At 41.7% G+C, this 14,649-nt stretch overlaps 1 long non-coding RNA gene and 1 pseudogene across 1 annotated transcript in view; one reads left to right on the top strand and one right to left on the bottom strand.

The window, feature by feature from the left end:
• Positions 1 to 14,649, bottom strand: part of LOC136154802 (uncharacterized) — a 184,444-nt gene that overhangs the window by 117,962 nt on the left and 51,833 nt on the right. Inside the window, exon 2 of the long non-coding RNA XR_010660516.1 lies at positions 5,225 to 5,311. This is a non-coding gene — a long non-coding RNA (uncharacterized lncRNA). The remainder of the gene's footprint in view (positions 1 to 5,224; positions 5,312 to 14,649) is intronic.
• Positions 1,662 to 2,662, top strand: LOC136154089 (E3 ubiquitin-protein ligase SIAH1-like; annotated as a pseudogene).

Consider the following 14,649-nt stretch of genomic DNA (forward strand, 5'->3'; position numbering starts at 1 on the left):
AGGGAAATTGTGTATTCTTGCCTTTTCCAGCTTTCAGAGGCCCCTGCATTCCTCAGTTCCTGACCTACTTCCTCCATCTTGAAAGCTAATAGCTTCAGCTGAGTTCTCCCATCTTATCGATTCTGACTCCCTCTTCACTTTGAAGGACCCCTGTGATTACATTGGGTCCACCAGATAATCCATGATACTCTCCCTATTTTAAGGTCACTTGATTTACAACCTTAATTCCATCTGAAACCTTGATTTTTCTTTTACCACATAATGCACCATATTCATGTGCATGCATGCTCAGTCCCTTCAGTTCTGTCCGATTCCGTGCGACCCTATGGAATGTAGCCCATCTGCCTCCTCTGTCCATGGGATTCTCCAGGCAAGAATACTGGAGTGGGTTGCCATGCCTCCTCCAGGAGATCTTCCCAACCCAGCGATCGAACCCATATCTCTTACATCTCCTGCATTGGCAGGTGGGATCTGTGGCACTAGTGCCACCTGGGAATTCCTAACATATTCACAGGTTCTGGGAATTAGGACTGAGACATCTTTGAGAGGAAAGGGCATCATTCTACCTGCTGCAAATGCAAAATGTAAAAAAAAAAAATACTGCTGAACTTCAGCTAAATTTTTCATCACAACACCCTCCACTTTAAAATTTTTCTTAATTCTCTAAGTAAAAAAAAAGAAAAAAGAAAAACCTTTATCAGATAAAATGCTTTTGTTTACAAGTAACAGAAGCCAACTTGAACCAGCTTGACCAATAAGAGACTGAATCAGCTTACAAAAGAGGAAGTGAGCTCTGGCGCCCTGAATACAGGCCTAGAGGCCCTGCATTCTTCTTACCTCTCTCCCCTGAAATATCAAGGCTCATAATATCTCTTGGTATTCATAATTACTAACATTTGCAAACACTTACTACCTGGAGTACAAGAAAGAGGAGAGGGCGCTCCAGAGAGGATAAGTAAACTACACAAGGCCATCCTGCCAGGGGTCCCAGGTCACCCAACTCTAGAAGCCAGTTTCTTAACCACTGTCAGTCCTCACTGACCTGTGCTGGGGGGACACTGTGGTCCAGAGACCTGCCTTCCTGAGTGCGTGAGTAGGGGCTGACGGCCCAAGTTTCCAGGTCTGGTGAGAGGCACAGGCCAGCCCTCAGCCTGTCCATTACACACGACTATGGAGCTGCACCAGGATATTGCCAGGTTGCCTATTTCCTTCTCTTCCCTCTGCCTGGCTGGGCTAACCTGGGCCTTGGCAATGTGCCTATTGCTTGACAGGCTGGTCTGCTACCTTAAACGGCTTGGTTTCCCCAGGTTGAAATTGTTTGTGCTTAGCATTTCCCTGGTGGTCCAGTGGCTAAGACTCTGTGCTCTAAGCAGAGGTCCTGGGTTCAATCCCTACTCAGGGAACTAGATTTCACAGGATGTAACTAAAGAGATTCTGCATGCCACAATGAAGTTCAGAGATCACCTGTCATGCAACTTCGACCCGGGGCAGCCAAATAAATAAACATAATTAAAAAAATATTGTTTGTTCTTGCCGTCTCGGGGCCGCCAGTGCGCAGGCAGTGCCTCCTTAAGAGGGCCTCTCTTTAGTGTGTGGTATTTAGCAGGAGTGGGGGACAGGGTTTGATGATGCAAAACTGCAGAGGGATTCACTGGGGCGGCCATTGCGAGGCGCACTCTTGAGCGACAAAGGCTTCCCAGAGTGTCCCTTCAGTGGTGGCCTGAGGAAGAGGTGGTGGCGGCGGTTGGCGTTGGCAAAGAAACGCGTTTGAGCCAGGACCAGGGTCTGAAGCGTGCTCTCTGCCCACAGAAATGAGCCGTGAGGCTGCACCAGCGGTACCTACTAGAACCTCAACGTGTATACCATCCTCCCAGAGCGTGCCTGCCCTGACTGGCACCACTGTGGCCAACAATGACCTGGCGAGTCTTTTTGAGTGTCCGGTCTGCTTTGACTATGTGTTACCACCCATTCTTCCCTGTCAGAGTGGCCATCTTGTTTGTTGCAACTGTCGCCCAAAGCTCTCATGTTGTCCCACTTGCCGGGGTCCATTGGGGTCCACTCGCAACTTGGTTATGGAGAAAATGGCCAATTCATTACTTTTCCCATGTATATATTCCTTTTCTGGATGTGAACTAACTCTGCCATACACAGAAAAGGCAGACCACGAAGAGCTTTGTGAGTTTAGGCCTTGTTCCTGTCCATTCCCTGGTGTTGCCTGTAAATGCCAAGGCTCTTTGATGCTGTTGTGCCACATCTGATGCATCACCATGAGTCCGTTACAATCCTACAGGGAAAGAAAATAGTTTTCCTTGCTATAGACATTAATCTTTCTGGTTCTATTGACTGGGTGATGGTGCAGTTCTGTTTTGACTTTCACTTCATGCTAGTCTTGGAGAAACAGGAAAACTACGATGGTCACCAGCAATTCTTTGCAATTGTACAGCTGATAGGAACACGCAAGCAAGCTGAAAATTTTGCTTATCTACTTGAGCTAAATGCTCACAGGCGGCGATTGGCTTGGGAAGCCACTCCTTGATCTATTCATGAGGGAATTTCAACAGCCATTATGAACAATGACTGCCTAGTTTTTGACACCAGCATTGCACAGCGTTTTGCAGAAAATGGCAATTTATGCATCAATGTAACTATTTCCATGTGTTGAAATGGCAAACATTTTCTGGCCAGTATTTAAAACTATTGTATTCAGTTTCCCAGAGAATAAGTCACCTGTCTGCCTACCAACCAGAAACCTTTGGTAGGTGGAAGCTAGACACATGATGGTAAATCAAAGGAAAGGCTGTTAAAGACAGGGAAGATTTGCATGTAATAACATTAATATATTTTTAAAAAGTCAACAGTAAACCACTGAAAAATATAGATATATTTACATGCAACATGGGCATCTTTTGTATTAAAAAAGGAAGCATTGTAAAGGAGTTCTGAATTTGTGTTTGCTGTAGATTGAGTGTACTATTGAAAAATGTTGGGTTCTTGTTTTGTTTTGTTTTTCGTGTGCCTGTGTGTGTGTTTGGACTTTTTTCCCTTTAACTGACAAGATGTGTTGAGTGCCCTTGAACCACTGATATTCCCCTATGTGAGTCAATACATAGTGCTCTGCTGTTTGTATATATTTTTTGTGTCTGAATTTGCTAATTTTATGAATTCTAGTTTTCATTAAATAAATTTGACTTTCTTTTCTATAAATAAAAAAACATTGACTGTTCTCATCTCCAAGTGCTTTTACACATATCACTGGCACATTCTGTCTCCCCTTCTTCTGCTTGGTTAACTTCATATCCTTTACATTTCAACCAAGATGTCACTTATTTAAGGGCCCCTTACTGTCATCCTCAACTGTGGAAGGCTAATTAACGCATGTGTACCTGCTAAGTTGCTTCAGTTGTGTTTGACTCTTTGAGACCCTATGGACTGTGCCCGCCAGGCTCCTTTGTCCATGGGATCTTCCAGGTAAAACTATGGGAGTGGGTTGCCATGTCCTTCTTCAGGGGATCTTCCTGACCCAGGGATCCAACCCACATCTCTTAGGTCTCCTGCATTGGCAAGCAAGTTCTTTACCACAACTGCCACCTGGAAAGTCCAGGCTAACTAATAGCCCTAAAAAATTATCTACCTCCTAATCCTTAAAACCTGTGACTGTTCACTTATATGGCAAAAAAGACTTTGTAGATGTGATTAAGTGAAGGGTCTGTAGACAGGGAGATTATCTTGATTATCTGACAGGCTCTAAATGTAACCACAAGTGTCCTTATAAGAGGGAGCCTGAGAGAGATTTGAGATAGATAGTAGAGGAGATGCACACACAGAGGAGGTGGCATTATGACCATGGAGGAAGAGACTGGAGTGACGTGGCCAAAGCCAAAAAACGCTAGCAGCTACCAGAAGCTGGAAGACTCAACCAGACAGTGCCCTATTAGAAAGCCATTCTCCTGATCCCTTTTTCCAAGATTGGATATAGATGTGAGGGCTGGAGGTACAGTAGCCATCTTGGGACCACAAGGCATAAACATGAAAACATAAAAGTCAGTATGCTTAAAGATGATCAAGATGAAAGATGGAGAGAATATTCGAAGCTGTTTACAGTATCATTGAGCCTATGACTGCCAACTTCAAATGTTCTGGTAACGGGAGAAAATAAAGCCTTCCCACTTGAAGGCACTCTAATAGAACTTTCTGTTACTTGCAGGGAGAAAAATGCTTTACTGAAGAAAAAAAAAAAACCCCTTTCAGATAATCTCTTAACTACCCCTTTGAAATGGCCAGGCTAGGTTCTAGCATGTCTATTTTATAAACAAGGAAACAGAGCTGCAGAGCTTATGTGGTTTAAATGTCTGCATCTGGTAGAAAGAGAGCATTTATCTTTTCTTTTTTTTGGTTTTGCTGCAAGGTTTCAGGGATCTTCGTTCCCTGATCAGAGATTGAACCACACCCCTTGCCAGTGAAAAAGCAGAGTCCCAACCATGGAACTGCCTAGGAATTTCCTTTGGGGTAGAAATAATACTGTCTAAACAAGAACTATCGCAGCATATTGTGTGGGCCTGTATCATAAGAACATCAAATGGCCCTGAAGGTGGCCCAGTTGGGGGACCCCTGCCACTGCCCCACTGGCCCCAGGGGCTTTGTCCTAGGAGAAGCACTGGATCCAGTGGTGGGGGTGGGAAGGAGCACAATGGGTCTCATTTACAACAGAAAGTGCCTTCATTCTAAGAAGAAGAAATCCACTGCTGGAGGCATTTAGTGAAATCAAAGTTATATTTAATGTATGTACAGAAAGTTGTGGCTGAACTCTCCCAACTCTAGATGAACCCTGAAGCCCATTATTAAAGTCAAGCAGGCTATAGAACACCCGCATGTCATTCATCTCTAGTCTCTGAAGAACAGCATTCCATGTCCAGGGTCACTCTGCCCCCAGCAGTGTTGCCCAGAGCAGGGTCCAGCTTGGAGATGCAAATGCCCTCCCATCCCCACCCCCTGACCAGAGCTGTGTCTGTCATAAAGGAAGGAAAACCAAATCCTAGAAGCCAGGAAGCCCTCCCAGAAGAAGGCTGCCCTGTCCTTGAGCTCCTCAGCTTGCAGAGCCCATTTCCACAGAGGATTCAATCCACACAGCACTATGTGTGTGTTCAGGAATGAATTCTCCTCTAGTAACAAACCAACACCCCAATGTCAGTGGTGCAACACAATAATAAACATCATAGACTAATACCTGTGTTCCTGGTTGACAGGTGGACTTCCAAGTAGTGGCAGAGGACCCCAGGCTCCTTGTACACTGTGGCTTCACTCTGCTGAGGCTCTGTAAAAGTACATGAAAGTTATAGTTGCTCAGTTGTGTCTGATTCTGTGACCCCATGGATTATACAATCCATGGAATTCTCCAGGTCAGAATATTGGAGTTGGTAGCTGCTCCCTTCTCCAGGGGATCTTCCCAACCCACGGATTGAACCCAGGTCTCCCGCATTGCAGGTGATTCTTTACCAGTTGAGCCAGCAGGGAAGCCCATAAGCTAATGATAAACAACTATAATCCAATAACTTTTGTTTTTACAAAAAAAAACCTCATTCCTATAGCTGAGACCCACACAAACATCAAAGACCTCACACATGAAAACGTCTGCCAAATAGCTCAAAGATTTCATTTGGTAAGATTTAGACCCATAAGAGTTATGAGTTCCCACATCTTTGACAGAGACTTCCGCAAAGTTAAGAAACTTTAAACTCTGGACCCACATCCCCCCACAAAGCACAAATCCTCACACGCATGCAGAAAATACACTCCAACAGCCCAGAAAACTTACACTGCAACAAAAAGAACTATGAACATCTCAACAATCTCATTCTTTGGTACCAGACTATTCAAGCATGAAGACCTCACACACTTGGACACAGAACATGATTCTGAAGCCTTGGACAATGATTCCCAATAAACTCAGAGATTTCATAGGCTGGGACAATGATTCGGAAACACTGCAGAGACCTCACACCCTGAGACACAGATTCTCAAGGAGTTCATTTGTCTTACACTGTGGGCAAAGCAGAAAACAATTCTGAGGCCTTAAGCTTTGGACCGGGTCCACTCACTCCACCCCCTACTCCTGCCAACCTCAGAGACCTCACAAATTCAGAGAAAATCCAAAGCAGAGATCTCACATCCTGTCACATAGAATCCTAATACATCAGAGACTGTCAGACCTGAATACATACCCCAGACAGCTCTGACTATTCAAATCCTAGGAACACATCACCCCCTAAGGGCTCAAACAATTCACTAAGGAGCATGGGTGGCAACTACCTCAGTGATCTCATCTCCTTGAGATTCAGCTCAACAAAACAGTTCAGAGGACATGACACAAATCCCCAAACATCGCAGAGGTCTCACACTGTGGAACCCCAATCCATGGACAGTTGATCTCACACAGTTACACAGATGGCTAAATAGATCCTACCCCTTAGAAACAGAACAGAGGTCAGAGACATCATACCCTTAATACTGATCGTCCATAGAAACAGATTCTTCATACCTGGGAACATATCCCAGATGGCTCAGAAGTCCCATCATGTGACACAGAACCTCCCACCCAAAAAACACAGGGATTTCACACTCTACATATAGATCCCCAAATCTGAAAATGTTCACATCCAGGGACCCAGATCCCAAAGAGCTCAGAGAACTCGCACACTTGGACAGAAATCAGAAAAAAATTTGGAGACCTCCGGCCATGAACACAGATACACATGAGTTCACAGACGTCCTATGTTGGGACCAGGATCCAAAATAGCCCAGATAACACACAAAGGGATTCCTATAAGGATAACAGCTGATCTATCAATAGAAACCCTCCAGGCCAGAAGGGAATGGCAGGACATACTGAAAGTAATGAAAGAGAATAACCTACAACCTAGATTACTGTACCCAGCAAGGATCTCATTCAGATATGAAGGAGAATTCAAAAGCTTTACAGACAAGCAAAAGCTGAGTGAATTCAGCACCACCAAACCAGCTCTTCAACAAATGCTAAAGGATCTTCTCTAGACAGGAAATGCAGAAAGGTTGTATAAACGTGAATCCAAAACAACAAAGTAAATGACAACGGGACCACACCTATCAATAATTACCTTAAATGTAAATGGGTTGAATGCCCCAACCAAAAGACAAAGATTGGCTGAATGGATACAAAAACAAGACCCCTATATATGCTGTCTACAAGAGACCCACCTCAAAACAAGGGACACATACAGATTGAAAGTGAAGGGCTGGAAAAAAATATTTCACGCAAACGGAGACCAAAAGAAAGCAGGAGTCGCAATACTCATATCAGATAAAATAGACTTTCAAATAAAGGATGTGAAAAGAGACAAGGAAGGACACTACATAATGATCAAAGGATCAATCCAAGAAGAAGATATAACAATTATAAATATATATGCACCCAACATAGGAGCACCGCAATATGTACGGCAAACACTAACGAGTATGAAAGAGGAAATTAATAGTAACACAATAATAGTGGGAGACTTTAATACCCCACTCACAACTATGGATAGATCAACTAAACAGAAAATCAACAAGGAAACACAAACCTTAAATGATACAATGGACCAGCTAGACCTAATTGATACCTATAGGACATTTCACCCCAAAACAATCAACTTCACCTTTTTCTCAAGTGCACACGGAACCTTCTCCAGAATAGATCACATCCTGGGCCATAAATCTGGTCTTGGAAAATTCAAAAAAATTGAAATCATTCCAGTCATCTTTTCTGACCACAGTACAGTAAGATTAGATCTCAATTACAGGGAAAAAAATTGTTTAAAATTCCAACATATGGAGGCTAAATAACACGCTTCTGAATAACCAACAAATCATAGAAGAAATCAAAAAAGAAATCAAAGTATGTATAGAAATAAATGAAAATGAAAACACAACAACCCAAAACCTATGGGACACTGTAAAAGCAGTGCTAAGGGGAAGGTTCATAGCATTACAGGCGCACATCAAGAAACAAGAAAAAAGCCAAATAAATAACCTAACTCTACACCTAAAGCAATTAGAGAAGGAAGAAATGAAGAACCCCAGGGTTAGCAGAAGGAAAGAAATCTTAAAAATTAGGGCAGAAATAAATGCAAAAGAAACTAAAGAGACCATAGCAAAAATCAACAAAGCTAAAAGCTGGTTTTTTGAAAAAATAAACAAAATTGACAAACCATTAGCAAGACTCATTAAGAAACAAAGAGAGAAGAACCAAATTAACAAAATAAGAAATGAAAAGGGTGAGATCACAACAGACAACACTGAAATACAAAGGATCATAAGAGACTACTACCAGCAGCTCTATGCCAATAAAATGGACAACTTGGATGAAATGGATAAATTCTTAGAAAAGTATAACTTTCCAAAACTGAACCAGGAAGAAATAGAAGATCTTAACAGAGCCATCACAAGCAAGGAAATCGAAACTGTAATCAGAAATCTTCCAGCAAACAAAAGCCCAGGACCAGATGGCTTCACAGCTGAATTCTACCAAAAATTTAGAGAAGAGCTAACACCTATCTTACTCAAACTCTTCCAGAAAATTGCAGAAGAAGGTAAACTTCCAAACTCATTCTATGAGGCCACCATCACCCTAATTCCAAAACCAGACAAAGATGCCACAAAAAAAGAAAACTACAGGCCAATATCACTGATGAACATAGATGCAAAAATCCTTAACAAAATTCTAGCAAACAGAATCCAACAACATATTTAAAAAATCATACACCATGACCAAGTGGGCTTTATCCCAGGAATGCAAGGATTCTTTAATATCCGCAAATCAATCAACGTAATACACCACATTAACAAATTGAAAGATAAAAACCATATGATTATCTCAATAGATGCAGAGAAAGCCTTTGACAAAATTCAACACTCATTTATGATTAAAACTCTCCAGAAAGCAGGAATAGAAGGAACATACCTCAACATAATAAAAGCTATATATGACAAACCCACAGCAAGCATTACCCTCAATGGTGAAAAATTGAAAGCATTTCCTCTGAAATCAGGAACAAGACAAGGATGCCCACTCTCACCACTATTATTCAACATAGTGTTGGAAGTTTTGGCCACAGCAATCAGAGCAGAAAAAGACATAAAAGGAATCCAGATAGGAAAAGAAGAAGTGAAACTCTCGCTGTTTGCAGATGACATGATCCTCTACATAGAAAACCCTAAAGACTCTTCCAGAAAATTACTAGAGCTAATTAATGAATATAGTAAAGTTGCAGGCTATAAAATTAACACACAGAAATCCCTTGCATTCCTATACACTAACAATGAAAAAACAGAAAGAGAAATTAAGGAAACAATACCATTCACCATTGCAGCAAAAAGAATAAAATACTTAGGAATATATCTACCTAAAGAAACAAAAGACCTATACATAGAAAACTATAAAACACTGATGAAAGAAATCAAAGAGGACACAAACAGATGGAGAAACATACCGTGTTCATGGATTGGAAGAATCAATATTGTCAAAATGGCTATTCTACCCAAAGCAATCTATAGATTCAATGCAATCCCTATCAAGCTACCAACGGTATTTTTCACAGAACTAGAACAAATAATTTCACAATTTGTATGGAAATACAAAAAACCTCGAATAGCCAAAGTAATCTTGAGAAAGAAGAATGGAACTGGAGGAATCAACCTGCCTGACTTCAGACTCTACTACAAAGTCACAGTCATCAAGACAGTATGGTACTGGCACAAAGACAGAAATATAGATCAATGGAACAGAATAGAAAGCCCAGAGATAAATCCACGAACCTATGGACACCTCATCTTTGACAAAGGAGGCAAGGATATACAATGGAAAAAAGACAATCTCTTTAACAAGTGGTGCTGGGAAAACTGGTCAACCACTTGTAAAAGAATGAAACTAGAACACTTCCTAACACCATAACACAAAAATAAACTCAAAATGGATTAAAGATCTAAATGTAAGACCAAAAACTATAAAACTCCTAGAGGAGAACATAGGCAAAACACTCTCCGACATAAATCACAGCAAGATCTTCTACGACCCACCTCCCAGAATATTGGAAATAAAAGCAAAAATAAACAAATGGGACCTAATGAAAATTAAAAGCTTTTGCACAACAAAGGAAACTATAAGTAAGGTGAAAAGACAGCCCTCAGATTGGGAGAAAATAATAACAAATGAGGAAACAGACAAAGGATTAATCTCAAAAATATACAAGCAACTCCTGAAGCTCAATTCCAGAAAAATAAACGACCCAATCAAAAAATGGGCCAAAGAATTAAACAGACATTTCTCCAAAGAAGACATACAGATGGCTAACAAACACATGAAAAGATGCTCAACATCACTCATCATCAGAGAAATGCAAGTCAAAACCACAATGAGGTACCATTACACGCCAGTCAGGATGGCTGCTATCCAAAAGTCTACAAGCAATAAATGCTGGAGAGGGTGTGGAGAAAAGGGAACCCTCTTACACTGTTGGTGGGAATGCAAACTAGTACAGCCACTATGGAAAACAGTGTGGAGATTTCTTAAAAAACTGGAAATAGAACTGCCATATGACCCAGCAATACCACTTCTAGGCATACACACTGAGGAATCCAGATCTGAAAGAGACACGTGCACCCCAATGTTCATCGCAGCACTGTTTATAATAGCCAGGACATGGAAGCAACCCAGATGCCCATCAACAGATGAATGGATAAGGAAGCTGTGGTACATATACACCATGGAATATTACTCAGCCGTTAAAAAGAATTCATTTGAATCAGTTCTAATGAGATGGATGAAACTGGAGCCCATTATACAGAGTGAAGTAAGCCAGAAAGATAAAGAACATTACAGTATACTAACACATATATACGGAATTTAGATAGATGGTGGCGATAACCCTATATGCAAAACAGAAAAAGAGACACAGAAGTACAGAACAGACTTTTGAACTCTGGGGGAGAACGTGAGGGGGGGATGTTTTGAAAGAACAGCATGTATACTATCTATGGTGAAACGGACCACCAGCCCAGGTGGGATACATGAGTCAGGTGCTCGGGCCTGGTGCACTGGGAGGACCCTGAGGAGTCGGGTGGGGAGGGAGGTGGGAGGGGGGATCGGGATGGGGAATACGTGTAACTATATGGCTGATTCATGCCAATGTATGACAAAACCCACTGAAATGTTGTAAAGTGATTGGCCTCCAACTAATAAAATAATATTAAAAAAAAAAAAAAAAAAAAAAAAAAAAAAAAAAATAAAACTCCTAGAGGAGAACATAGGCAAAACACTCTCCGACATAAATCACAGCAAGATCTTCTACGACCCACCTCCCAGAATATTGGAAATAAAAGCAAAAATAAACAAATGGGACCTAATGAAAATTAAAAGCTTTTGCACAACAAAGGAAACTATAAGTAAGGTGAAAAGACAGCCCTCAGATTGGGAGAAAATAATAACAAATGAGGAAACAGACAAAGGATTAATCTCAAAAATATACAAGCAACTCCTGAAGCTCAATTCCAGAAAAATAAACGACCCAATCAAAAAATGGGCCAAAGAATTAAACAGACATTTCTCCAAAGAAGACATACAGATGGCTAACAAACACATGAAAAGATGCTCAACATCACTCATCATCAGAGAAATGCAAGTCAAAACCACAATGAGGTACCATTACACGCCAGTCAGGATGGCTGCTATCCAAAAGTCTACAAGCAATAAATGCTGGAGAGGGTGTGGAGAAAAGGGAACCCTCTTACACTGTTGGTGGGAATGCAAACTAGTACAGCCACTATGGAAAACAGTGTGGAGATTTCTTAAAAAACTGGAAATAGAACTGCCATATGACCCAGCAATACCACTTCTGGGCATACACACTGAGGAATCCAGATCTGAAAGAGACACGTGCACCCCAATGTTCATCGCAGCACTGTTTATAATAGCCAGGACATGGAAGCAACCCAGATGCCCATCAGCAGATGAATGGATAAGGAAGCTGTGGTACATATACACCATGGAATATTACTCAGCCGTTAAAAAGAATTCATTTGAATCAGTTCTAATGAGATGGATGAAACTGGAGCCCATTATACAGAGTGAAGTAAGCCAGAAAGATAAAGAACATTACAGTATACTAACACATATATACGGAATTTAGATAGATGGTAGCGATAACCCTATATGCAAAACAGAAAAAGAGACACAGAAGTACAGAACAGACTTTTGAACTCTGGGGGAGAACGTGAGGGTGGGATGTTTTGAAAGAACAGCATGTATATTATCTATGGTGAAACAGACCACCAGCCCAGGTGGGATGCATGAGTCAAGTGCTCGGGCCTGGTGCACTGGGAGGACCCTGAGGAGTCGGGTGGAGAGGGAGGTGGGAGGGGGGATCGGGATGGGGAATACGTGTAACTATATGGCTGATTCATGTCAATGTATGACAAAACCCACTGAAATTTTGTGAAGTGATTGGCCTCCAACTAATAAAATAATATTTAAAAAAAAAAAATAGCCCAGAGATTTCACACTATGGAGTACATGTCTCCAGAGAGTCCCTGCAGCCTAGACATAGTCACCAGAGAGTCTGAATTCACCTAGAGAGTTCAGACATCTCACACCTTAAACACAGAACACCAAAAAGAACTGTTCAGAAATCTCCTAAATTGGTAACAGATATCAAACAGACTCACAAACTTCATGGAAACCAACTGGCAAACACAATTCCAACTTGAGACATAAAACTGACCAGTTTCTAACAGACCACTTATTAGTCACAGGCATCACACCCTTACACAGAAACCACCAAATGTGTGAGTATACCCTAAGTGACAGGGGTTTTATGGCATGGAACACACACCCAAAAGAACTCAGATGCTTCATACCCTTCAGACAACTCATATTCTCAAACAGCTAAAAGACCTCATTTCTTGGACCCTGACTAAAAAACAATTCATAATCCTTGTACCAATATAAAACATCCCAAAGAAACTCAGAGACCTCAAGCATTGGGACACAGATATAGAACCACCTCCAAGACATCACCCTGTGGACACACCCAATGTGAAAGTGAAAGTTTTAGTCACTCAGTCGTGTCTAACTTTTTGTGACCTCATGGACTGTCACTGACCAGGCTCCTCTGTCCATGTGGATTCTCCAGGCAAGAACACTGGAGTGGGTGGCCATTTCCTTCTCCAGGTGATCTTCTTGACCCAGGGATCAAACCTGGGTCTCCTATATTGCTGGCAGATTCTTTACCATCTGAGCCACTAGGAACACACCCAGGGATGCAATAATTCAAACAGCTCAGAGACATCATATCTTGGGACAGAGCCCCTACCCCCACTCCCATCCCCACCCCAATGCCTCAGAGACCTAACACCATGGGAAAAAATTCTTTACATAATTCAAAGACTTCAAATTCTTGAGAAAAATACATATATATATTCAGATCTCTCACAGCCTGGACACACATTCCAAAAGAGCTCAGATACAACATACCATAAGGCACAGAGGATTAACCTTGGAATTGAGATTTTCCAGAAAGAACAGAAATATCATGTTTTAAAGCATGTATCAAATGGTTCAGGAATCTTGTACCATTCAAGACAGATGCCAAAGGAGTTCTGAGAATCTACATTTTGAGATCTGGACACCAAAACAACTGAGAGACCTCACACTCAAGTATAGGAACTACAAACACCTTAGAGCTCTCATTCCTTGGGATTTGGGTCCATAAATGACTTAAGAGACCTCAGTCACTGGAAACAGTACTTTAGTAAGTTGATAACATCACACACTGGAACTGATTCCACCACCACCACTACCCCCAAAGAACAGAGACTTCACACTTGGAAATATACCCACAAACAACTTAGGGAACTCAGGTCATTGGACACAGAAATCAAAGGTTCCAAGACACCTCACCCACTGGACAGAGACACTCACACATAATTCAGAGTTTTCAAATTCTTTGCTACAGGTGCTGAAATAGTTAAAGTAACTCCTAATTCAAATAAAGTCCCCAAAGATCTGAGAGATGACATATTCTTTAGAATGAACTTCCAACAGTATAAGGATCTTTCACCCAGAACTACAGTACCCAACTATAATCCAAAGAGTTCGGGGGAGGAGAAGGAAATGGCAACCCACTACAGTATTCTTGCTTGGAAAAGTCCATGGACAGAGGAGCCTGGGGGGCTGTAGTCCCTGGGGTTACATGACTGAGCATGTGTGCACGAGGGTAGAGGGAGATGGGTTGGTAGCAATAAAGTGGTAGAACTAAAAAAAAAAAATCAAAGAGTGTGGGGGAGTAGTGGGTGGAATCTCTGGGGATTTTTTTCTCTCTCTTGGTTTGCCCTGAACGGTGGCCCCAGTCCAGAACCATATGACAGCAGTGTAGGCAGCTAAATATCCAAGAGAAATGACACCATTCCGGCCAGAGGACCAAGAAAACAGCCTCCTGAAGGGTGCAGAATGGGAGCAGGGGGCACATTTCCAAAGAAGAGAGAGCTAGAGAAAGGAATCTCCTAATTCTATGCATAAACTTACACAAGTCTCAGGCTTACTCCAGAGCTGTATGTGCATAAGGATAGCAAAGCTTTGAATAT

This window comes from Muntiacus reevesi, chromosome X (assembly GCF_963930625.1).
Source record: "Muntiacus reevesi chromosome X, mMunRee1.1, whole genome shotgun sequence".
Classification (NCBI taxonomy): domain Eukaryota; kingdom Metazoa; phylum Chordata; class Mammalia; order Artiodactyla; family Cervidae; genus Muntiacus; species Muntiacus reevesi.